Below are 26,322 nucleotides of genomic sequence, written 5' to 3' on the forward strand. Positions count from 1 at the left end.
TCCCAGTTTTACTTTGTATTATCTTGTTATTGTTTTCTTGCACTCGTTGTATATATATCTATACAGGTTAATTGTAGTAGGTACTGTCTAGCCTCGTCACTACTTCGCTGGGGTTAGGACAGGCACTTACCAGCACATGGGGTCGGTTGTGTTGATGCTGCACTCTGTGCATTTTTGGTGCATAGATCAGGGAGCAGCTTATGGACCGCAGCAGTAGGACTTCTGGGAGCTATCTTCAGTCCAGGGACTCTCGAGGTAGCCTAGCTGGCGTTCGCAGGCCGAAGACTTTTTCCATGTTTTTCTTTGTTTGTTTATCTTGTATCAGACAAACATGATGTATTTTCCCTTCAGACATTGATTGTAGTATTCTGTAGTAGTCCGTGAGCTAGTGATACCAGACCTTGGGTAGTGATGTGTATTAAACTTCCACACTTTTGGTTTTCAGTTGCTTTAGATTTAAAGTCTTCCGCTTAGATTTTGTCTCGTTTATTATATTGTTTGAAAGAAAGCAGAAAAAGTGTTTTAAATATTTGGCTTGCCTAGCTCCGATAGTAGGCACCATCACGACACCCGATGGTGGGAAATCCGGGTCGTGACAGTTCTCCCTTGTCGGGATGTTTAATCTTGTTGTATATTCCCTTCCCCGATTGGTTGTGACTGTTGATTGGGTGAGGAAGAGCGATTATGCACGAAGGGTCTTTCCGTGCCATGTTTTGATAATTATGCACGAAGGGTCTTTCCATGCCATGTTTTGACAATTATGCACGAAGGGTCTTTCCGTGCCATGTCTCTAATTATTTGAGTACGAAGGGTCATTCTGTGCCTTGATGTGAGAGTTATGTGAGGAAAAGCACAAAGGGTGATGCCGTGCACTATATTTGACAGTTTTGGTGAGAATTGAGAGTAAAAGCACGAAGGTTGGTGTCGTGCAGTTGTTGATTCACTTGCTCTCTTTCATAGATGTTAATTATTCAATTTCCATCTTTCTATTCGTTGGTCATATATCCAAATGGTTACACCCCACAGCATGTCCCCTTCCAATTATCTGTTTAAATTCTGTATAACTTTCCGTTGTTGCACATAAATCTGTACAGGTTAATTGTGGTAGGTCCGGTCTAGCCTCGTCACTACCTCGCCGGGGTTAGGCCAGGCACTTACCAACACATGGGGTCGGTTGTGCTGATGCTACACTTCTGTGCCCTTTTTGTGCACAGATTCGGGAGTAGCTTACGGACCGCAGTAGCAGTAGATTGGGAGCGTGCCTTCAGTCCAGAGACTCCTAGGTAGTTCGCTGGCGTGCGTGGGCCCTGAGTCTCATCTATTTCATTCCTGTTTGTTTTCATTGTATCGAAACAGACTCCTTATGTATTTTCTTTCAAACTTTTATTTGTAGTATCTTATAGTAGCCCATGAGTATTGTGACACTAGATCTTGGGTAGAGGATGATGTTAATTTTTTCCGCATTTTCGTTCATTTATTATTAAATTAAGACTTCCGCTTGAATTTATTGTTTTATTATTATCTTGATGAAAATTTGTTAAAAAGGTATGTTAAGGTTGGCTTGCCTAGCTCCGACAGTAGGTGCCATCACGACTCCCGATGGGGGGGGGGAATTTGGGTCGTGACAAGTTGGTATCAGAGCGCTAGGTTACTTAAGTCTCACACCTCACGGACAAGATCAGTAGAGTCTGAGGGATCAGGCGGAGACGTCTGTATTTATCCCGCAGAGGCTACCGAGTTAGGAAAACTTCGCCTTGTTCATTCTTGTCGTGCGATTCTGTTTCTCAAGTACTGATTGTCTTTCCACTCTGTTCTTTTGCAGATGGCGAGAACACGTGCTTCCTCTTCTACCGCGCAGCAGCCCGAGCCCCCAGTAGCAGCTTCTATTAGGGGCAGAGGGCGAGGCCGTGCCAGAGGCAGAGGCCGGGGCAAAGCTCAGGCCCGAGCGGCAGTCCCAGAGGTGGAGCCTCATGTTGACTACGATGAAGGGGTTCCAGCTCCAGCAGCTCCGGTGGGCCCAGCTCAGGTCCCAGAAGGTTTCATAGCCACTCCAGTGCTTCAGGACGCTTTGGTCCGACTGGTAGGCTTAATGGAGGGCATTTCTAGGGCGGGTCTGCTTCCCGTAGCTCCAGCCACATCTCAGGCTGGGGGAGGAGTTTAGACTCCCGATACTCGTACTCCAGAGCCGGTAGCTCCACAGGCTCAGGTTCCAGCAGTTCAGCAAGCTGTGGCAGCCCAGCCAGGTATTGCGGCTCAGTCCAGTGATGGTGCGGCTATGTCCGCGGATGCTTTGTGGAGGCTTGATCGTTTCACCAAGCTCTTCACAACTACATATAGTGACACTCCCTCAGAGGATGCTCAGGATGTCATATTCAGCTATCATGAGGTTCTACGGACTATGGGCATTGTAGAGACCAATGGGGTCGATTTCGCCACTTTTCGCCTGGCAGGATCTGCCAAGACTTGGTGGAGGGATTTCTGTTTAGCCAGGCCAGCAGGGTCGCCATCATTGACCTGTGATCAGTTTTCAGAGTTATTTCTGGGGAAGTTTCTTCCAGTTACTCAGCGAGATGCTCTTCGCAGGCAGTTTGAGCGTCTCCAGCAGGGTCCTATGACGGTTACCCAGTATGAGACCCGGTTCATCGATCTCTCTCATCATGCCATTGTGATACTTCCCACCAAGAGAGAGAGGGTGCGAAGGTTTGTTGATGGGTTGGCCCAGCCGATACGTTTTCAGATGGTCATGAGTGCCGGTAGTGAGATTTCATTTCAGGAGGCGGCAGATGGTGCCCGCCGGATAGAGATGGCACTTGCTCAGGGAGGTGGTCATGGGTCTGATAAGAGGCCCCGTCATTCTGGTAGATTCAGTGGTACCTCGTATGGAGGTAGGGATTCTTATGGTAGAGGACATCCTCAGAGGCCCTTCCAGTCGGCACTTCAGGTTTCTCATGGTACTCCAGGCGGTGGTGGTCCTCAGCAGTATTATTCGGATCAGCAGACCTTCAGCACACCACCAGCCCCATCAGAGCATCGCCACTTCAGAGCTTCAGGGGAGGACATACAGGTCGATAGGGCCAGCAAACCCAGAAGCCGAGGGCATGTTATGGTTGTGGTGACCCGAGTCACATTGTCAGGTTTTTCCCCTGAGCCTCGGGTAGTTCTCAGCAGCAGGGTCCTCGCCTGATGATCCAGGCACCAGTTGCCCCACAGCCTGCCCAGCCAGTTAGAAGCGGGGGTAGATGACATAGAGGTGGAGGTAGAGGTCTTAGAGGTGGAGCTCAGACTGCTAGAGGTAGGGGTCAGCCAGCAGTAGATCGTCCTAGGGATATGATTCAGGGAGGTGGGGCCCAGCCCCGTTTTTATGTTTTGGCTTCTGTGCTATTTGATCCCAGATCTACGTATTCATATGTGTCGTCCTATTTTGCACCCTATTTGGTTATGCCTAGTGACTCGTTGAGTATTCCTGTTTATGTGTCAACACCGGTGGGTGATTCTATTGTGGTCGACCAAGTTCATCGTTCTTGTATCGTAGTGTTTGGGGGTCTTGAGACCCGTGTTGATTTGTTGCTTTTGGACATGGTCGACTTCGATGTTATATTGGGGATGGATTGGTTATCCCCGTACCATGCTATCTTGGATTGCCATGCCAAGACCGTGACCTTAGCCTTACCGGATTTACCCCGTTTAGAGTGGAGAAGGACTTTTGGTCATTGTACCCGCAGTGTTATCTCGTATGTGAAAGCTCGACGTATGGTCGAGAAGGGAAGTTTGGCCTACTTGGCTTATGTTCACGATTCTAGCGCGGAGGCCCCTTCTATTGATTCTGTGCCTGTTGTTCGGGAGTTTCCTGAGGTTTTCCCTTCGGACTTGCCGGGTATGCCGCCCGACAGGGATATCAACTTTTGTATTGATTTGGCCCCGGGCACTCAGCCTATTTCCATTCAGCCATATCGCATGGCCCCGCTAGAGTTGAAAGAGTTGAAAGAGAAGCTTCAGGACTTGCTTGATAAGGGTTTCATTAGACCCAGTGTTTCGCCTTGGGGTGCGTCGGTGTTGTTTGTTAAGAAAAAGGATGGTTCGACGAGAATGTGCATCGATTACCGGCAATTGAACAAGATTACAATTAAGAATAAGTATCCACTGCCGAGGATTGATAATTTATTCGACCAGCTTCTGGGTGCGAGGGTGTTTTCAAAGATAGATTTGAGATCTGGCTACCACCAGCTGAAGATTAGGGCGTTTGATGTCCCTAAGACAACATTTCGCACTCGGTATGGGCACTATGAGTTTTTGGTCATGTCATTTGGGTTGACCAATGCCCCAGCAGCATTTATGGAATTGATGAACCGAGTGTTCAAGCCCTATCTGGATTTGTTCGTGATTGTTTTCATTGACGATATTCTGATATACTCCCGCAGTCAGGAGGAGCATGAGCAACACCTCAGAGTGGTTCTTCAGACCCTGAAGGATAGTCAGTTGTATGCTAAGTTCTCAAAGTGTGAGTTTTGGTTGAGTTCGGTCACATTCCTGGGTCATGTCGTATCAGCAGCAGGTATTCAGGTAGACCCGAAGAAGATAGAGGCAGTCAAGAACTGGCCTCGACCAGCTTCAGCTACGAAGATTCAGAGTTTCCTAGGGTTAGCAGGTTACTACCGTCGGTTCGTGAAGGGGTTTTCATCCATTGCAGCCCCTATGACCAGATTGACCCAGAAAGGTGCCCAGTTTAGATGGTCGGATAAGTGTGAGGTGAGCTTCCAGAGGCTCAAGGAAGCTCTAACCACGGCACCGGTGTTGGTTTTGCCCACAGGTTCAGGGCCCTATACAGTCTATTGTGATGCATCTCGCATTGGACTGGGTGCAGTGTTGATGCAGGATGGCAAGGTCATTGCCTATGCTTTGAGGTAGTTGAAGGTTCATGATAAGAACTATCCAGTGCATGATTTGGAGTTGGCAGCCATTGTTCACGCATTGAAGATTTGGAGGCACTATCTGTATGGTGTGGCATGTGAGGTGTTCACGGAGCATAAGAGTCTTCAGTATTTGTTCAAGCAAAAGGAGTTGAATTTGAGGCAGAGGAGGTGGTTGGAGTTGTTGAAAGATTATGACATCACTATCTTATATCACCCGGGAAAGGCCAATGTGGTGGCCGATGCCTTGAGTAGGAAGTCAGTCAGTATGGGCAGTCTTGCTTATATTCCGGTCGGTGATAGACCGCTTGCTTTGGACGTTCAGGCTTTGGCCAATTAGTTTGTGAGGTTGGACATTTTTGAGCCTAGTCGAGTATTAGCTTGCACGGTCGCTCATTCTTCGTTATTGGAGCGTATCCGTGATCGGCAATTCGATGATCCCCATTTGTGTGTCTTGGGAGACACGGTGCAGCGTGGAGGTGCCAAGAAAGTAACCTTAGATGATGATGGCCTATTGAGATTGCAGGGGAGAGTTTGTGTGCCCAATGTTGATGGGGTTCGAGAGTCAATTTTAGCGGAGGGCCACAGTTCTCGGTATTCTATTCACCCGGGCGCCGCGAAGAAGTATCAGGATTTGAGGCAGCACTATTGGTGGCGTGGAATGAAGAAAGACATTGTTGCATATGTGGCTCGTTGTTTGAACTGTCAGCAGGTTAAGTACGAACATCAGAGGCCCGGTGGTTTATTTCAGAGGATCGAGCTTCCCTAGTGGAAGTGGGCGAGGATTACTATGGATTTTGTTACTGGACTTCCGATGACTCGGAAGAAGTTTGATGCGGTTTGGGTTATTGTTGATAGGCTGACCAAGTCGGCGCATTTTGTTCCTGTTGCAGCCACCTATTCGTCTGAAATGTTAGCCGAGATTTATATCAGGGAGATTGTTCGCCTTCATGGGGTGCCGCTATCTATCATTTCGGATCGGGGTACGCAGTTTACCTCGCGTTTCTGGAGAGCGGTTCAGCGAGAGTTGGGCACCCAGGTTGAGTTGAGTACAGCATTTCATCCCCAGACGGACGGTCAGTCTGAGAGGACTATTCAGATCCTTGAGGACATGCTCCGAGCTTGTGTCATTGATTTTGGAGGCTCGTGGGACCAGTTTTTGCCTTTAGCAGAGTTCGCCTACAACAACAACTACCAGTCCAGCATTCAGATGGTTCCGTATGAGGCTTTGTATGGTAGGCGATGTCGGTCTCCAGTTGGATGGTTTGAGCCGAGAGAGGCTTGATGATTGGGTACGGATCTGGTTCAGGAGGCCTTGGACAAGGTTAGGATTATTCAGGATAGACTTCGTACAGCTCAGTCCAGACAGAAGAGTTATGCAGACCGCAAGGTCAGAGATGTTGCTTTCATGGTTGGTGAGCAGGTATTGCTCCGTGTATCACCTATGAAGGGCGTGATGAGATTTGGGAAGAAGGGCAAGCTCAGCCCTAGGTTTATCGGTCCATTTGAGATTCTTGATCGTGTGGGAGAGGTGGCTTATAGATTTGCCTTGCCACCTAGCTTGTCAGGTGTGCATCCCGTGTTTTATGTATCTATGCTCCGGAAGTATCGCGGAGATCCATCGCACGTGTTAGATTTCAGCACTGTCCAATTGGACAAAGATCTGTCATACGAAGAGGAGCCGGTGGCTATTCTAGACCGGCAGGTTCGACAGTTGAGGTCGAAGAGTTTTCCTTCGGTGCGTGTTCGGTGGAGAGGTCAGCCTCCTGAGGCATCGACCTGGGAGTCCGAGTCCGACATGCGGAGCCGTTATCCTCATTTATTTCCCAACTTAGGTACTTCTTTCTTTTGTCCGTTCGAGGACGAACGGTTGTTTTAGAGGTGGATATTGTGATGACCCTTTGGGTCATCACCGTAATTCTTCCTTTTTCCGTGCTTCCGAGGCCTTGAAAACCTCGCTTTTAGTTGCCTCGATATTGCGTGCGCAGTCCGGGCGCGAAGCCGGAAAGCTTTTATGTTGAAATATGCGAATGTTGCGAGAAATTTGATGAATTTTGATATTTAATACACATAATATTGACATCGATCAACATTTTGGGTAAACGGATCCGGACCTATGATTCGACGGTCCCGGAGGGTCCGTAGAAAAATATGGGACTTGGGCGTGTACCCGGAATTAAATTCTGAGGTCCCAAGCCCGAGAAATAAATTTTTGTGTGAAATTGTTTTCTGAAATTAATTAAGGAAAATGAAGAAGAAAATTGATCAGAAAACTGTGGTATCAGGATCGTATTTTAGTTCCAATGCCCGATACGAGTCTTAAATATGTTTTAAGCACTATCTGTAAAGTTTGGCTAAAAACGGACGTCATATGACGTGTTTCGGACTTAAAATGGGGAATTTGAGTTTTTATGAAAGTTGAAAGAAAATCATGTGTTTGAGGCTTGATCCTATGTATATGATGTTATTTTGGCGATTTGATCGCACGAGTAAGTCCGTAAGATGTTTTTAAGGTTGTGTGCATGTTTGGTTTGGAGCCCCAAGGGCTCGGGTGAGTTTTGAATGGGGCCCGGGAGGTCTTGGACTTAAGAAAATGCAGGTTCAGGTGTTGTAGACACCAGCGCGGCCGCGGTCATTTCCGCGCTAGTGCCGCGCGGCTGCGGTGCCTTTCTGTGCGGTCCGCGTGGCTGAGTCTGAGGGTTAGGGTTCAGGTTAACCAGCGCGGCCGCGCACCAAAATAGTGTGGTCTGCGCTGGAAGGGTTCAGAGAAGCCCCAATTTCTATCCCACTCGGCGCGGCCGCAACACATTCTTGTGCGGTCCACGCCAGGTCCTCAGAAAGGTATACAAGTCCGGAAAATCTCAGTCATTTTTCAATTTTCAAAAACCCAAAACCTAAGAGGCGATTTTCCAAACAACTTTTCTTCTTCAAAACGTTTGGTAAGTGATTTCTAACTCATTTTCTTCATTTCTTACATCTTTTAACATGATTTCAACGTCAAATCAAAGATTTTCATGGGTGAAATTGGGTGTTTTGGGTAGAACCTAGGTTTTCTACAAATTGAGGAGTTGGACCTCAATTTGGGGTCCGATTTCAAAATAACTCATATATTTGGATTCATGGGGGAATGGGTAACCGGGTTTTGGTCTGAACCTCGAGTTTCGACCACGTGGGTCCGGGGGTATTTTTGACCATTTTGGGAAAAACCTTGTAAAATTTATTTTCATGCAGGGGGAGTGATTCATTTAGTAAATATTAATGTGATTAAGTAACTTATGACTAGATTTGAGCGGATTGGTGGTGGAATCAAGAGGTAAAGCTATACTAGAAGCGTGAGTTGAGTTTGGAGCACTCGAGGTAAGTGTTTGTTCTAACTTTGGCTTGAAGGATTAGGATTTGGATGTTATTTTCTACGTGTTAACTGTGGAGTACGGTGTATAGGCATGGTGACGGTTATCTATGCACCGGAGTCTAGCATGACCGTGAGTCGTAGTTGCTTTTAAATTCGAAAGATGTGAAACAGTTGAGCTAATTACTTGCTAATATAATTATGAAGTGATAGTTGAGAAGCAGATGAGTTAAAGAAGGAAGTGTGGTATTTTTTTTCCTTGCCGGGACTTATTGTTGATTTGTTCTCCCTTGCCGGGATGTTTAATCTTGTTGTATATTCCCTTCCCCGATTGGTTGTGACTGTTGATTGGGTGAGGAAGAGCGATTATGCACGAAGGGTCTTTCCGTGCCATGTTTTGATAATTATGCACGAAGGGTCTTTCCGTGCCATGTTTTGATAATTATTTGAGCACGAAGGGTCATTCCGTGCCTTGATGTGAGAGTTATGTGAGGAAAAGCACGAAGGGTGATGCCGTGCACTATATTTGACAGTTTTGGTGAGAATTGAGAGTAAAAGCACGAAGGTTGGTGTCGTGCAGTTGTTGATTCACTTGCTCTCTTTCATAGATGTTAATTATTCAGTTTCCATCTCTCTATTTGTTGGTCTTATATCCAAATGGTTACACCCTACAGCATGTCCCCTTCCTATTATTTGTTTAAATTCTGTATATCTTTCCGTTGTTGCAAACATATATCTGTACAGGTTAATTGTGGTAGGTCTGGTCTAGCCTCGTCACTACCTCGCCGGTGTTAGGCCAGGCACTTACCAGCACATGGGGTCGGTTGTGCTGATGCTACACTTCTGTGCCCTTTTTGTGCACAGATTCGGGAGTAGCTTACGGACCGTAGTAGCAGTAGATTGGGAGTGTGCCTTCAGTCTAGAGACTCCTAGGTAGTTCGCTGGCGTGCGTGGGCCCTGAGTCTCATCTATTTCATTCCTGTTTGTTTTCATTGTATCGAAACAGACTCCTTTTGTATTTTCTTTCAAACTCTTATTTGTAGTATCTTATAGTAGTCCATGAGTATTGTGACACTAGATCTTGGGTAGAGGATGATGTTAATTTTTTCCGCATTTTCGTTCATTTATTATTAAATTAAAACTTCCGCTTGAATTTATTGTTTTATTATTATCTTGTTGAAAATTTGTTAAAAAGGTATGTTATGGTTGGCTTGCCTAGCTCCGACAGTAGGCACCATCACGACTCCCGATGGGGGAGGGGGAAATTTGGGTCGTGACAGACTCTACCCAAAATTTGGTGTCACAATGTCACGGACTATCTACGAATACTATAAACAGAGGTCTGAAAGATAAATACAAAGTTGTCTCTGAAATACATGAAAGAAACAAAATGGAAAAATAGAAGGAGAAGCCAAGGCCTGTGAATGCCTGTAGGACTACCTCGGGTCTCCGCCACTAGACTGAAGGCAGCAACCTCACTGTGGTCCAAAAGCTGTAGCACCGAGATCTGTACACAATGCAGAGTGTAGTATCAGTGCAACCGACCCCATGTTCTGGTAAGTGTTTATCCTAACCACGGCGAAGTAGTGACGAGGCTAGGACTAGACTAAAAAATAAACCTATGCAGTTATATCATATACATCAAGTAATAATGACAGAAACTAGCAGTTAAAGATGGGACCCTTTATGATTTTACTCTCGTCCTCACCATAAGAATCAATATAATTGGCACGGCATCACCCTTCGTGCTTTTACTTCACATAATCATGACACAGAATTATCCTTCGTGCATTATCACTCATATCATGGCACGACATTGCACATCATGCGAAACGACATCACCCTTCGTGCCGTTACCTCACAATATTGGCACGGCATCACCCTTCATGCATTAACACTCTCTCACAAATATCATGTACGGCATCACCCTTCGTGCTTTTATACTCTTCCTTACCCAAGCAACAATCACAAAGTAATACGGGCAATGAAATTAATAAAATCACAATAGAATCCCGGCAAGGGAACAATAGCATAACAACAGCATCCCGACAAAGGAAATATTATCATGAGTAATAACTTCCATGCAAGGGAAATAATATCAAAAGCAAAAATATCCCGACAAGGTATACAATATCATAAACCTCTTCTCTTTTTCACTATTACTACACAACTCAATTCTCAACTTGAGCCAACGCTCTACAATGTTTATTTACCAATAATACTTCCACAAGCCTTGTTCAACAATAGAAATCATCATATAAAGCATGAAAAATATAAAATGGAGTCACATCAATTATAATATAAGACTCACGGGCATGCTTAACACCGACGTAAAGATACTCGTCACCACACCTATACGTCATACACAACAATTAACACGTAGCAAATAAGACACAGTGCCTAATCCCTCAAGCTAAGGTTAGACCAAACATTTACCCCAATGCCACGAACACATTTCAAGCCTCAACTACCGCTTTACCTCTTTATTCCACTCCAATTTTCTTGTATCTAGCCACAATTTACTTAATAACATTAATAAATACTAAATAAATCAATTTTAATGCATGAAAATAGGTTTTCTAGTATTTTCCACAAAAAGCCAAAACCGACCTCGGGCCCACATGGTCCAAACCCGAAATTCTGACCAAAACCCGATTACCCATTCATCCCCGATCCTGGCTATACAATTTTTTTGGAATCCGACCTCAATTTGAGGTCTAAATCCCCAATTTTCGATATTCCCAAGTTCTACCCAAAATTCCCAATTCCACCATGAAATCCCTAGATTCTAGGATGAAATCTTGTAAAAAGAAGTTAAGGAATGAAAGAAATAAGTTAAAAATCACTTACTTATGTTTTGGGGAAGAAAGAGAGTCTTGAAAAATCGCCTCTTATGTTTTAGGGTTTTAAAAAAGGAGAAATGGCTGAAAAGTCTCGTTTAAATATACTCCTCTCAGACCCCCACCGCTGACCGCATAAAAAGGACTGCGGCCGCGGAGCTCTACCGCAAACCACGAGACATCAAGCGCGGTCGCGAAGACATGGCCTTGCTCACCTCTGACAGCATAAATCCCACCGCGGTCGCGAATACCCCATTGCGGACCGCGAAGACTGGTTTTAGAGACCTGCAACTTTCTTTGAACCTGCAACTATTGTGTTTTGTATCTAAATTCACTTCGAGGCCTATCCAAAACTCACCCGAGTTCTCGGGGTTCCAAACTAATCATGCACGCAAGTCTAAAAACATCATACGGACTTTCTCATGCGATCAAATCATCAAAATAATATCAACAACTACAGATTTAACCTCAAATTCATAAAATTACTCAAAAGTATTAAAATTTCCATTTTCTCTCAACTATAGGTCCATTTTATACCAAACCACTTCCGATTCTTACTAAATTCCACAGATTCAACCAATTTATTATTTCAAACTTGTACCGGGCTTCAGAACCAAGATACGTGCCAGATAACATCAAGAAATTACATCAATTCACTTCTAAAGCCCTTTATATTTTTCAGAAAATAATTTTCTTTAAAAAAATTCATGTCTCAGGCTTGGAACCTCGGAATTCGATTTTGGGCATACGCCAAAGTATCAAATTTTACTACGGACCCTACGAGACTGTCGGATCACGGGTCCGGATCCATTTACTAAGAATGTTGGCCAAAGTCAACTTTATTCAATTTTAAAAGCCAATTTCCTTATTTTACTTAGTTTTCACATAGAAGCTTTCCGGAAGTGCGCTCGAGCTATGCATGCAATACTAGGTGAGATAAAAAAAGGTTTTCAAGGCCCCGGGACATAGAATTACTTTCAAAATGAGTGATGACCTTTTGGGCCATCACATTCTTCACCTCTAAAACAATCATTTGTCCTCGAATAGACATAAGAAGAGTACCTGAGTCGAAAAAATGATGGGGATATTGGCTTCGCATATCGGACTCGAACTCCCAGGTTGCTGCCTCAACAGGATGACCCCTCCACTGAACACAAACCGAATGATAACTCTTCAATCTCAACTTACGAACCTGTCGGTCTAAAATAGCTACCAGCTCCTCCTCATAGGACAAGTCCTTGTCCAATTGGACAGTGCTGAAGTCTAACACGTGGGATGGATCACTGTGATATTTTAGAAGCATGGACACATAAAATATTGGATGCACGGCTGATAAACTTGGCGGATACGGAAGTCTGTAAGCCACCTCTCCCACTCGATCAACAATCTCAAACGGGCCAATGAATCTAGGGCTTAGCTTGCCCTTCTTCCCAAATCTCATCACGCCCTTCATATGCGAGACCCGTAGCAACACCCGCTCGCCGACCATGAATGCCACATCACGAACCTTATGGTCGGCATAACTCTTTTGCCTGGACTGATCTATACGAAGCCTATCCTGAATGATCTTGACCTTGTACAAGGCATCCTGTACTAGATCTGTACCCAACAACCGAGCCTCTCCCGGCTCAAACCATCCAACCGACACTACCTACCATATAAAGCCCATAAGGAGCCATCTGGATACTCGACTGGTAGCTGTTGTTGCAAGAAAACTCTTCTAAAGGCAAAAACTAATCCCACGAGCCTCCAAAGTCAATGACACAAGTTCGGAGCATATCCTCCAAAATCTGAATAGCATGCTCGGACTGCTCGTCCGTCTGAGGATGAAATGATGTGCTCAACTCGACCCTTGTGCGCAACTCATGCTGAACTACCCTCCAAATGTGAGGTAAACTGCGTACCTCGGTCCGAAATGATAGACACGGGAAGACCATGAAGACGAATAATCTCCCTAATATAGATCTCGGCTAACCTCTCAGAAGAATAGGAAATTGCCACAGGAATGAAATGTGCTGACTTGGTCAGCCTATCAACAATAACCCAAACTGCATCAAACTTCCTCTAAGTCCATGGGAGTCCAACAATGAAGTCCATAGTGATACGCTCCCACTTCCACTCAGGAATCTCAATCTTCTGGAACAAACCACTAGGTCTCTGATGCTCGTACTTTACCTGCTGACAATTCAAACATCGAGCCACATATGCAATAATATCCTTCTTTATCCTCCTCCACCAATACTGCTACCGCAAGTCCTGATACATCTTAACGATGCTCGGATGAATAGAGTATGGGGAACTATGGGCCTCCTCTAGAATCAACTCTCAAAGTTCATCTACATTAGGCACACAAATACGATCTTGCATCCTCAAAACTCCATCATCTCCAACTATAACCTGCTTGGCACCTCTGTGCTGCACTGTTCCCTAAGGATACACAAATGAGGATCATCATACTGCAGATCTCGGATACGCTCAAATAATGAAGAACGAGCGACCGTGCAAGCTAGCAGACTACTAGGCTGAGAAACATCCAACCTCACGAACTTATTGGCCAAATCCTGAACATCCAAAGCAAGAGGTTTCTCACCGACTAGAATATATGCAAGACTGCCCATACTGGCTGACTTTCTACTCAAAGTATTGGCCACCACATTGGCCTTTTTCGGATGATATAAGATGGTGATATCATAGTCTTTCAATAGCTCCAACCACCTTCTCTGACTCAAATTTAGCTCCTTCTACTTGAACAAGTGCTGCAAACTCTTGTGATTCGTGCACACCTCACATGACACGCCATATAAATAGTGCCTCCAAATCTTCAGTGCGTGAACAAAGGCTGCTAACTCCAAATCATGAATTGGATAATTCTTCTCGTGAATCTTCAACTGTCATGAAGCATAAGAAATGACCTTATCATCCTGCATCAACACCGCACCAAGTCCAATAAGAGATGCCTCACAATAAACTGTATACGGCCCTGAACCTGTAGGCAATACAAACACTGACGCCGTAGTGAATGTTGTCTTGAGCTTCTAAAAGCTCACCTCACACTCGTCCGACCACCTGAACTGGGTACCCTTCTGGGTCAACTAGGTCATCGGGGTTACAATATATGAAAACCCCTCCACAAACTGACGGTAATAGCCTGCCAAACCCAAGAAACTCTGGATCTCTGTAGCTGATGCGGGTCTAGGCCAGTTCTTGACTGCCTCTATCTTCTTCGGATCCACCTGAATACCCTCTGCTGAAACAACGTGACCCAAGAATGCAACTGAACTCAACCAGAACTCACACTTCAAAAACTTAGCATACAACTGACTATCTCTCAAAGTCTGAAGAACAACTCTCAGATGCTGCTCATGCTTCTCACGGCTACGGGAAAATATCTAAATATAATCAATGAAGACTATCACAAAGGAATCCAAGTAAGGTTTGAACACTCGGTTCATCAAATCTATGAAAGTTCCTAGGGCATTTGTCAATCCGAATGACATAACCAACAACTCATAATGCCCGTACCGAGTGTGGAAAGTTATCTTAGGGACATCAGATGCCCTAATCCTCAACTGATGGTAGCCAGATCTCGGGTCAATCTTCAAAAACACCTTGACACCCTGAAGCTGATCAAACAAATCATCAATCCTCGGCAATGGATACTTATTCTTGATTGTGGCCTTGTTCAATTTTCGGTAATCTATACACATCTTCATCGATCTGTCCCTCTTCTTAACAAATAACACCGGTGCACCCCAAGGAGAGACACTGGGTCTAATAAAGCCCTTATCAAGTAGGTCTTGCAACTGCTCCTTCAATTCTTTCAACTCAGGCGGGGCCATATGATATGGTAGAATAGAAATGGGCTGAGTGCCCGGAGCCAAATCAATACAGAAGTCAATATCCCTATTGGGTGGCATACCCGGTAGGTCTGAAGGAAATACCTCAAGAAACTCACGAACAATAGGCACAGAATCCATAGAAAGAATCTCATCACTAGAATCACAAACATATGCCAAATAGGCCAAACACCCCTTCTCGACCATACGCCGAGCCTTCATATATGAGATAACCCTATAGGTAGAATGACCAGGAGTCCCTCTCCACTCTAAACGAGGTAAACCTGGCAAGGCCAAGGTCACAATCTTGGCATGACAGTCCAAGATAGCGTGGTAAGGTGATAACCAGTCCATCTCCAATATGACATTAAAATTAACCATATCCAAAATTAACAAATCTACTCGAGTCTCAAGACCTCCAATCATAACTATACATGAACGATGGGCACGATCTACCATAATAGAATCACCCACTGGTGTAGATACATTTACAGAAGAACTCAAGGAATCATTAGGCATGACTAGATACGGTGCAAAATAAGATGACATATAGGAGTATGTAGATCCTGGATCAAATAGAACTGAAGCATCTCTACTACAAACCAGAACAGTACCTGTGATAACTGCATCAGAGGCCTCAGCCTCAGGCCTGGCTGGAAGAGTATAACATCGGGGCTGGACCCCACCACTATGAACTACATCTTTGGGATTGGCCTCCACCTCTAGTGGCCTGACCTCCACCTCTAATACCTCTACCTCCACCTCTAGCACCTCTACCTCCACCTCTAGCTAGCTAAGCGGGTGGTAGAACACTCGGTACCTAAATCATGACATGGGAACCCTGATGCTGAGAGTTGTTCGGTGCTTGAGGGAAAAATTTAGAAATATGCTTCGTGTCGCCACAAGTATAACAAGCCATTGGCTGCTAAGACTATTGACCCTGACAGCCTGAATAACCACTCTGGAAACACTGGAGCGGAGGTGCACTGATAGGAGCTGGCGATGCACTGTAGGGCAGCTGATCAGAATATTGTATATGAGAACCATGACCACCTAAAGCACCGTGAGAAGCTTGAAGTGCTGAAAGAAACAGCCTAGAATAATGGCCACTACCAAAAGAATCTCTGCCTCCAGATGAGGCACCACTGAACCTGCCCGAATGACGAGGCCTCTTGTCAGACCCATGATCACTCCCTTGTGATAGAACCATCTCAACTCTCCTGGCCACATTGGCTACATCCTAAAAAGAAATCTTGCTCCCCGTCTCCTTAGCCATCTGCAATCGAATAGGCTGAACGAGTCCCTCAATGAACCTCCTCACTCTCTCTCTCTTAGTGGGAAATATAAGAAGAGCATGACGGGCCAAGTCAATGAATCCGATCTCGTACTAAGTAACAGTCATAGAACCCTGCTAGAGACACTCAAACTGCCTCCGATAGTTCTCCCTCTGAGTGATAGGAAAAAACTTCTCCAGAAATAGCTGAAAGAATTGATCCCAAGTCAAAGCCGGTGACCCAGCTGGTCTAGTCAGATAATAATCTCTCCACCAAGTCTTGGCGGATCCAGACAAACGAAAAGCAGCAAAGTCGAGCCCATTGGTCTCCACTATCCCCATATTCCGTAGAACCTTATGATAGCTGTCCAAATAATCCTGGGGATCCTCAGAAGATGTACCACCAAAAGTAGTAGTGAAACGCTTGGTGAACCTGTCCAACCTCCACAAGGCATCAACAGACATAGTTGGCCCCTCACCAGTCTGTGCCACAACACCAGGCTGAACTACCCCAACCGGCTGAGCAGCTGGAGTCTGAAACTGGGGAGCCACCTGCTTCGGAGTACGAGTAGTAGGAGTCTGGGCTCCTCCTCCAGTCTGAGAGACGGCTGGTGCTACAGAAAGAAAGCCTGCCTAGGCGACACTCTCCATAAGGCCAGTAGACAGACTAGAGTCGTGAAGTACCGGGGTGGCGATGAACCCCTCTAGAACCTGAGCTGGTCCTGCTGGAACTGTCTGGGCTGGAACCTCATCGTCAAACTCAACCTGAGGCTCTGCTGCTGGTGCTGCTACTCGAGCTCTAGGCTGAGCCCTGCCTCTGCCTTGGGCCCTAGCACAGCCTCGACCTTGACCTCTGCCCCTCACATGAGCTGCTATTGGGGGCTCGGGCTACTGGTCAGCTAATGAAGCTGTACGTGTTCTCACCATCTACGAAAGAACAGAGTAGAAGTTCAATTAGCATTGAGAAATCAAGTCACACGATAGGAAAGAATAGATGTGAAGTTTTACCTAACTTTGTAGCCTCAGGGGGGATAAATACAGATGTCTCCATACAGATCCCTCAGACTCTACTAAGCTTGTCCGTGAATTGTAAGACCTAGGCAACCTAGAGCTATGATACCAACTTGTCACGACCTGGATTTCCTACCCTCGGGAGTCGTGATGGCGCCTACTCATGAAAGCTAAGCGACGAGTATTATAGATTCATTACCCTTTTTACTTAGCCTTTTTAACTGTTTAATATAACAATGGTAAACAACATGATAATTATAATAATCAAAAATGCGGAAGACGAAAACTAATAGTTTAACCATATACTAGTGCAGAATCAAACATACAACTCTACCCAGAATTTGGTGTCAAAATGTTACGGACTATCTACGAGTACTACAAAGAGTGGTCTGAAAGATAAATACAAAGTTGTCTCTAGAATACATGAAAGATCCAGAATGGAAAGATAGAAGGAGACGCCAAGGCTGCGGACGCCTGCAGGACTACCTCTGGTCTCCGCCACTGGACTGAAGGAAGAAACCTCACTGTGGTCCAAAAGCTGTAGCACTGGGATCTGCACACAGTGCAGAGTGTAGTACCAGCACAACCGACCCCATGTGCTGGTAAGTGTCTAGCCTAACCTCGGCGAAGTAGTGACTAGGCTAGGACAAGACTACCAAATAAATCTGTACAGTTATATCATATACAACAAGTAATAGTGACATAAACTAGCAGTTAAAGATGGGAAGGGGAAACATGCTGCGAGGAATATCATGTACAAAAAAAATTTTAGTAAAGAAGTGAAAGGAAAAATTCAACTGTAAGCAAGAATAAGGAAATCAATGACAAGTGCACGGCATCACCCTTCGTGCTTTTACTCTCGTCCTCACCGTAAGAATCAATATAATTGGCACGACATCACCCTTTGTACTTTTACCTCACATAATCATGGCACGGAATTATCTTTCGTGCATTATCACTCATATCATGGCACGTCATTGTACATCGTGCGGCACGACATCACCCTTCGTGCTTTTACCTTACAATATCGGCATGGCATCACCCTTCGTGCATTAACACTCTCTCACAAATATCATGCACGACATCGCCCTTCGTGCTTTTACAATCTTCCTTACCCAAGCAACAATCACAAAGCAATACAGGCAAGGGAATTAATAAATCACAATAGAATCTCGCCAAGGGAACAATAGCATAACAACAACATCCCAGCAAGGGAAACAATATCATGAGTAATAACTTCCCGACAAGGGAGATAATATCAAAAGCAATAACATCCCGACAGGGGAGACAATATCATAAACCTCTTCTCTTTTTCACAATTACTTCACAACTCAATTCTCAACTTGAGCCAACGCTCTACAATGTTCATTTACCTATAATACTTCCACAAGCCTTGTTCAATAATAAAAATCATCATATAAAGCATGAACAATACGAAACAGAGTCACATCAATCATAGTATAACACTCACATACATGCTTGACACCGATGTATAGATACTCGTCACCACACCTATACGTCGTACTCAATAATTAACAAGTAGAAAGTAATAGACAACTCCTAATCCCTCAAGCTAAGCAAAGACCAAACACTTACCTCAATGCCACGAACACAATTCAAGCCTCAACTACCGCTTTACCTCTTGATTCCACTCCCAATTCACTTGTATCTAGCCACAATTTACTTAATAACATTAATTAATGCTAAATAAACCTATTCTACTGCATGAAAATAGGTTTTCTAGTATTTTCTCCAAAAAGTCAAAAATGACCCTGGGCCTGCTTGGTCCAAACCCGAAATTTGAAACAAAACACGATTACCCATTCACCCCGAGCCCGGCTATACAATTGGTTTTGGAATTCAACCTCAATTTGAGGTCTAAATCCCCAAATTTCAATATTCCTAAGTTATACCCAAAATTCCTAATTCCACCATGAAAACCCTAGATATTAGAATGAAATCTTGTAAAAGGAAGTTAAGGAGTGAAAGAAATAAGTTAAAAATCACTTACTTATGTTTTGGGGAAGAAAAAGTGTCTTGAAAAATTGCCTCTTATGTTTTTGGGTTTTGAAAAATGAGAAACGACTAAAAAGTCTCGTTTGAATATATCTCTCTCAGACCCCCACCGCTGACCGCATAAAAAGGACCGCGGTCCGCGGTGGAGATATCGAGCGCGACCGCGAAGACATGGCCTTTCTCACCGTTGACCACATAAATCGCATCGCGGTCGCGAAGACCCCACTGCGGACCGCGAAGCATTGTTTCAGAGACCTGCAACTTTCTCTGAACTTGCAACTGTTGTGTTCCAAGTCTAAATTCACTCCTAGGCCTATCCAAAACTTACCCCAGCACTCGGGGCTCCAAACTAATCATGCACGCAACTCTAAAAATGTCTTACAAACTTGCTCGTGCGATCAAATCATAAAAATAACATCAACAACTACGGATTTAACCTCAAATTCATAAAATTACTAAAAACATTGAAATTTCCATTTTTTTCTCAACTATAGGTCCGTTTTATACCAAACCACTTGCGATTCTTACCAAATTCCACAGATTCAACAAATTTATTATTTCAAATTTATACCAGACTCCGAAACAAGATACGGGCCCGATAATATCAAGAATTTACATCAATTCACATCTAAATCCCTTTATATTTTCCAGAAAATAATTTTCTTTAAAAAAATTCATTTCTCGGGCTTGGGACCTCGGAATTCGATTCCAGGCATACGCCCAAGTCCCAAATTTTACTACGGATCCTACGAGACCGCCGGATCACGGGACCTGGTTCGTGTACCAAAATATTGACCAAAATTAACTTTATTCAATTTTAAAACCCAATTCCTTATTTTACTTAGTGTTCACATAGAAGCTTTCCGGAAGCGCGCCCAGACTGCGCACGCAATACGAGGTAAAAAAAGAGGATTTCAAGGCCTCGGGACACGAAATTACTTTCAAAACGAGTGATGACCTTTTGGGTCATCACAACATATATCATGTAAAGCATGTAATCCAATCAAGGCATATAAGAAGCCTAAAGTCTAATTCAGTCATGAATCATGCCTAGCAACCATATATATGCTCACCACTTCGCAACATACGCCACTTTTCACATATCACAAATAGTCAAATAAGGTCAAATTTTAAGTGTTATTCCCTCACACAAGAATAGGTAAGATATTTACCTTAACAACCCAAATTAACCTTTTTTAGAATTGCCTATCCCTTAGAAGCTACCTCCGATCGGCTCAAATCTAATGAAAAATAACTCAATAACCTCAAATAAAGCTATAAGAATCAATTCCAAACTATAAAACTTTAATTTTTAATCAATTCCTAAAAAGTTAACAAAAATCAACCCGAGCCCACATGTAAAAATCCTAGTCAAGGGGTAGATCCCGATTACCATAATACCACGAATCCAAATATGTAATTAGATTTCAAAACCACGTGCAAATCATAGATCAAAACCCAAATTATTACTCTCTTATGTTGTAGGAAAAATTCGCAAATTTTTCTCAGAATTTCATGTTTTGGGTGTTAATAATCCATGAAGATTCTTGAAATAATATTAAAAATAAGTAGAAATTACTAACCCCAAAGTCTTGTATGAAAATCTCCAAGGAAAATTGCCCCACTCCAAGTCTAAGTTCAAAGTATGAAAGAATGAGCTAAAATCTCGAAATTTAATGCTTAAATGCACTACCCAGGGGTACTCTTCGCGAATGCGCCACTTGTCTCGCGTTCGTGAAGCACAAAAGATTTTGCGCAGAAATAGACCCTTCACATTCGTAGAACCTCCCTCATGAACACGATGAGCAAGCCTGTCCCACTATGCAATCGCGACCAGGCCTTTGCTAACGCAAACACCAATTCTCCGGATCTCAGTTCTCAATTGCGAATGCGACCTTCCTGGCGCAAACATAAAAAGCAAGTCTACCAACCTTCGCAAACGTGAGCCCCAGGCATGAACTCAAAGAATTAAACCTCCCCAACACCAAATCCTTCATCACGAACGTGAGGCTCCTCTTGCGAATGCGATGAACACCAGACACTAGCAGAATCAGCCTACTTCAAACTTGCTCTAGGTGGTACGAAACTCACCCGAGCCTCCCAGGACCCCTTCCGATCATACCAACAAGTCTATCAATACTGTACGAACCTATCTAAAGTCTCCAATCACATCAATGAATCAAAGATCAAATCAAAAGTTAAACTTCTCTTAAGTTCAAGAACTTCTAAACTTCTAACTAAGCGCCCAATTCAAGCCTAACCAATCTGGATTACAACCAAACTTTAAATTTCAAATAACAAAACGAACGTATTCCAATATCTGGAACAAAAATCCAAACTCGATATTATCAAAGTCAACTCCAGATAAAACTTAGGAACTCTCCAAACCTTCAAATTGTCAACTTTCGGTAAATAGAGCCACAACATCCTATGAACCTCCAAATCCAAACCCGAACATACGCCCAAGTCCAAAATTATCATACAAACCTATTGGAACCATCAAATGATCAATCCGAGGTCGTGTACACAAAAGTCAAAAATTAGCCAACTCTTACAATTTAACCTTCCAACAATGTTCCAAACCTCCCAGAACCAAACCAACCATCCCCGCAAGTCATAAATCGACAAACATGCACACCGAAAATATTAAATAAGGGCTCAAATACATAACACAACCGACTGACCCGTCACAAGATGTTATGTGTGATACACACTTGTAAGAAATAAGAGAAGGTCTCATATGTTGTTTCTCTGTATTTCTTGCTAAGCGAAAAGTTATCTAACATTTAGAACTTCTCTGAAGTATTTTGTAATTACACAAAAAATTTGGATTTTTTCAATTGTTGTCTTTCTGCCTTTTCTTTTATTATACATAACAATTATGTTTAATTATTTGTTTATACAAAAATTTTGATTCATCCAGAGGAAGTAATCTGAATCCAATTTCCTTCATTCACATAAGTTTGGACATACAATTTTTTATCCTTTTTACCACAAAACTCAAATAAAAGCAGACGGAGGAGGAGTAAAGGTAGTATAACAATCCAAATGGATGAAATGAGACTTGAGAGCTCATTATTAAGCTAGCGTTTGGACATAGATTTAGTTAAAACTTAAAAAAATAATTTTTGAAGTAGTTTTGAAAATTAACTTTTGGAAGTTGAAATTATGTTTGGACATACATTTTATTTGAAAAAAATTTGATGTTTTGTGAGTGGGAGAACAAGTTTCACCCAAAATCTACCCTAAACTAGATTTTGGGAACTTAAAAAACAATTTCAAATTTTTTTTAAAAAATAGATCATTAATGTATGAACAAACAATGTTTTCAAAAAAGATTTAAAAAAACGTTGCCAAAATATATGGCCAAATGGAGAACTAAAATGTATGATAGTATTTTAATCCACTATTCTCGACTAGCTAGTTTCCAAGGCCACTAAACCATTTAAAAAAAGAAGAGTAAGAGCAGCCATAAGAGACTTAAAGAAAAACACCTTTGAAAAAAAAAACATTTAAAACAGTTGATAACCCCGGCAGCCGTGGCACGGAGGAAAAGCTGTCATTACAGAAGCTTTTAATAGTCCATATTTTTAAATAGTCTATATACTAACAATGGACTTTGAATAACTTGATAATAGTATATATTCCTTCTCTCGCTTTTACTTTATGTGGTAACATTTGAATAGCTACAGATTTTAAGAAAGAAAAAAATATATACTATTTAAAAATGTATTGTCTAAAATAAGTCACAAATATTTATGTGGCTCTAAATTATGTTATTAAAAGTATAATAAGAAATTTAATGTTAATTTACTGTCATAATTAGAAAGTTATCTTTCTCTTTAGAACAGACTAAAAAGGAAATATTATCCCATAAAATATAACGGAGGGAGTAATACACAATGTACATTCATATTAAATTTGAAAAAACTTGACTTGCGATTTCATGGGATATACTACAGTTTAGTACTATATGCTTTCTTTTTGACCGAATATGATCTATGTTAAGTTTGAAGTTTGATGGAGTGTAGCAAATATTAAAATACCTAAAAGACAAGCAAAACTAAGAATGCTTAAACTTCTAAGAGTAAGGTAATACCTAAATGAGGCTGATCTAAAAAAATTTAAGTTTATGGGTTCTTATAATGATCTCAAGTTGATATTATAACAATAATTAAGTTCACAGTTATATATTTATAAATATTTAATAAGTTTCTTAATATATATATATAAACAAAATTTACTGATTTCACGTGAACCCATAATCAAATCTCTACATCCGTCCCTGGGCCGCCTAAATCGATGCCTTTATATTCTTGTTAGTTCTTTTGACTACAAGGAGAGGTAATTCGTCGAAAGTTCCCTCACTAAGGATCTTGAAGTTCCAACCCCATCCAATTAATCTCCTCAACTATTTTCCAAGAACACTATGCATTAACAATCAGGCTGCCGTCGACGAATTTTGAAATGGAACAATTTGAGCCTGGAGCCATCGAGAAAATTTTAATATATCAACAACAAAGATAGGAATTATTCTATTTTTAATATATATGCAAATTGCCAACTCGTTATTTGTTCCTTATGTTAATAGTCATTCTACCTACCTTGGCACTTTTGGTGTTTCAATTTTCTTCTTTTATTAGCTTGCAGAAATAGGGGTAGATGTCGAAATGGAGCCTTTTCGTTCGGAGTGCATCTGAATCCAATGTTGTTTACATCGGTGAAGACATAATGTCACCAAAAAATTTATTAATATTATATTTTAACCGATAGTTTTAAAAGTGTAACGAATTTAATATTAAGAACATTTTAGGTCGAAACTATTAAATTTAATGATGAATTCGCCACTCACCAAAATCACTTTTGGAATTAACTCGTCAAACAATAATAAATTCTATGAAAATAGACATGCATAATATTAAACAAAGGTTTTTGAATAAAAATTAATCAAAGAGGAATTCACCACATTTTATTTTGTTTTTATTTTAATCATCTTTTGTGTTTTTTTCTTCATATTCTTTACCACTTGGAATGCTCGAGTTCCGTTTTTCAAGCAAGGCAACACCACCAAACTCTCACGAACAAGTACCAGTGTGATGAAAATGCCGTACTGAGATTTCCACAGATGAGAAGGTGTTTTTTCCCCCTTTTATCAGCCAATGAAGCTACGATTTCACTGCCTATCTTTAAGCTTTTGGTTTTGGTTGATCCACGCAGCACACAAGTGTAAGAATACAGTTGAAGCGGGGTAAATTTTATGAGAGTTCCCGAACTATTGGTAAAATAATAGAGTAAATGGGTCGAAAATACGGATAATTGGATGGATTGGAGTTTTTCAATAATTTGTATTTTTCTTCTGTTTCAATTCATATAATCATAATTTAAAGGGAAAATGAGAGCAAAAACGATCGAACTTTTCGTTATACTTTCGGTACAAAATTATCATTCGCGCATCTCGAATTTCAAGAGGATGGGTGCATCGCTATCTTTAATTAGGATAGGCATTTGGTTTGGCTTTATATTTAAAATTTTATGATGACAATTAATAAGTTTGACGAACAATCTATAACTAATACTATGTCACAAAACTCATCATTCATTTTAATTTTCCTCGACAAGTTTTTATTCTTTGAAAAAGATCAATAATAGCATGATTAAGTACTTATACACTCGAAACAAGCAGTCAAAAATTCTTCATTCATCCTATTACATAGGCCATTTTTTGGTGTACTTAATTGTGCTCTTACTCATGCTTGATGTGTAGTAACGGAAAAAAAAATCGACGTCAGTTCAAAAGCAAATAAACACGTGACCAAGTTTGTTCTAGTTTTCTCTCTATCATTGCTCTAGCAAGATCTTTAATTCTCTTCAAGTTGAACAACTTTGTTATCACACTTTTGAGTATAGATAATGAAACTAACAATTTGGATACGAAGTTCATTAAGTTTGTTATCACCAAACTAACTAGGATAATGCTCGATCAACTTTATTATAATGTCCTTATAAAAAATTAGCAAATAAACCAACCGAATTCAAATAAATTATACCAATAAGTAAGCACTACCCACTATATTAAAATATTTATCAAGCTCCAAAAGTTGTAAATTTATACTCCCTCCGTTTCGGTTCATGTGAAACTATTTCTTTTTTGGTCCGTTCGAAAAAGAATAACCCTTTCTAAATTTGGAAACAATTTAGCTTAAACTTCAAATTCCACCCTTAATGAGAAGCTTATATAACCACACAAATACTCTGGACCCCTTTTTAACTTATTTAGGACCATAAATTCCAAAAAAATTTATTTTTTCTTAAACTTCGTGCCCAGTCAAATAGGTTCATATAAATTGAAATAGATGGAGTAATAATATAAAATATTTTCACACGAAAGTAATGTGAATTTAAAATATTGGACCTCTTAACTTGGGCTTTCCAAATAAAGAAAAAGGATGAAAAAGAGAAGAAGGGAGATTGATAAAGAAATTGGGAAGGGATGTGCCCTTTGTTCTTAAAGTCTGCCAATTTATCGTGACTCAAGAGAGGTCTTGTCAAAGAGACTCAATAGAGGGAGAACGTTCGAGAATTGGTATTTCTATTTTATTTATTTTTTTGGGATTTTGAAACTCAACATAATGACCAAAAAAGTAAAGGAAAGAAAAAAAGAGAGAAAAAAAGAATATTTTATTCGTCCCAATTTATGTGGCAATATTCTAATTTTGAGGGTTATATAAGTTAATTTTGATAGTAAGTTTGGACATAGAACCTTTAGTTTTCAAAAAAAGTTACATACTAGAAAATATGTAAAAGAAATACTATAAGTTATAATAATTATTAATAAAAAATATTTAAAAGGCATATATTAAAATTATGGAAAAAAATTATTTAACTCTCAAAATTTGCAAACCATCACGTAAATAGGAACAGAAGAAGTGACCACGATAGAAAAGGAGAAAACAAAACTAAAAACAGAAACTTGTTCATTTATAAGTAAGAAAGTCCTAACTTTTCTATTATTTTTTTTAAAAATAAAAAGTTAGAGAGAAGCAGCTGTGGATTGAACCCCCTGACCTAGCAAAACAACTGTGCACTCAAC

This window comes from Nicotiana tabacum, chromosome 20, assembly GCF_000715075.1.
Source record: "Nicotiana tabacum cultivar K326 chromosome 20, ASM71507v2, whole genome shotgun sequence".
Taxonomy (NCBI): Eukaryota; Viridiplantae; Streptophyta; class Magnoliopsida; order Solanales; family Solanaceae; genus Nicotiana; species Nicotiana tabacum.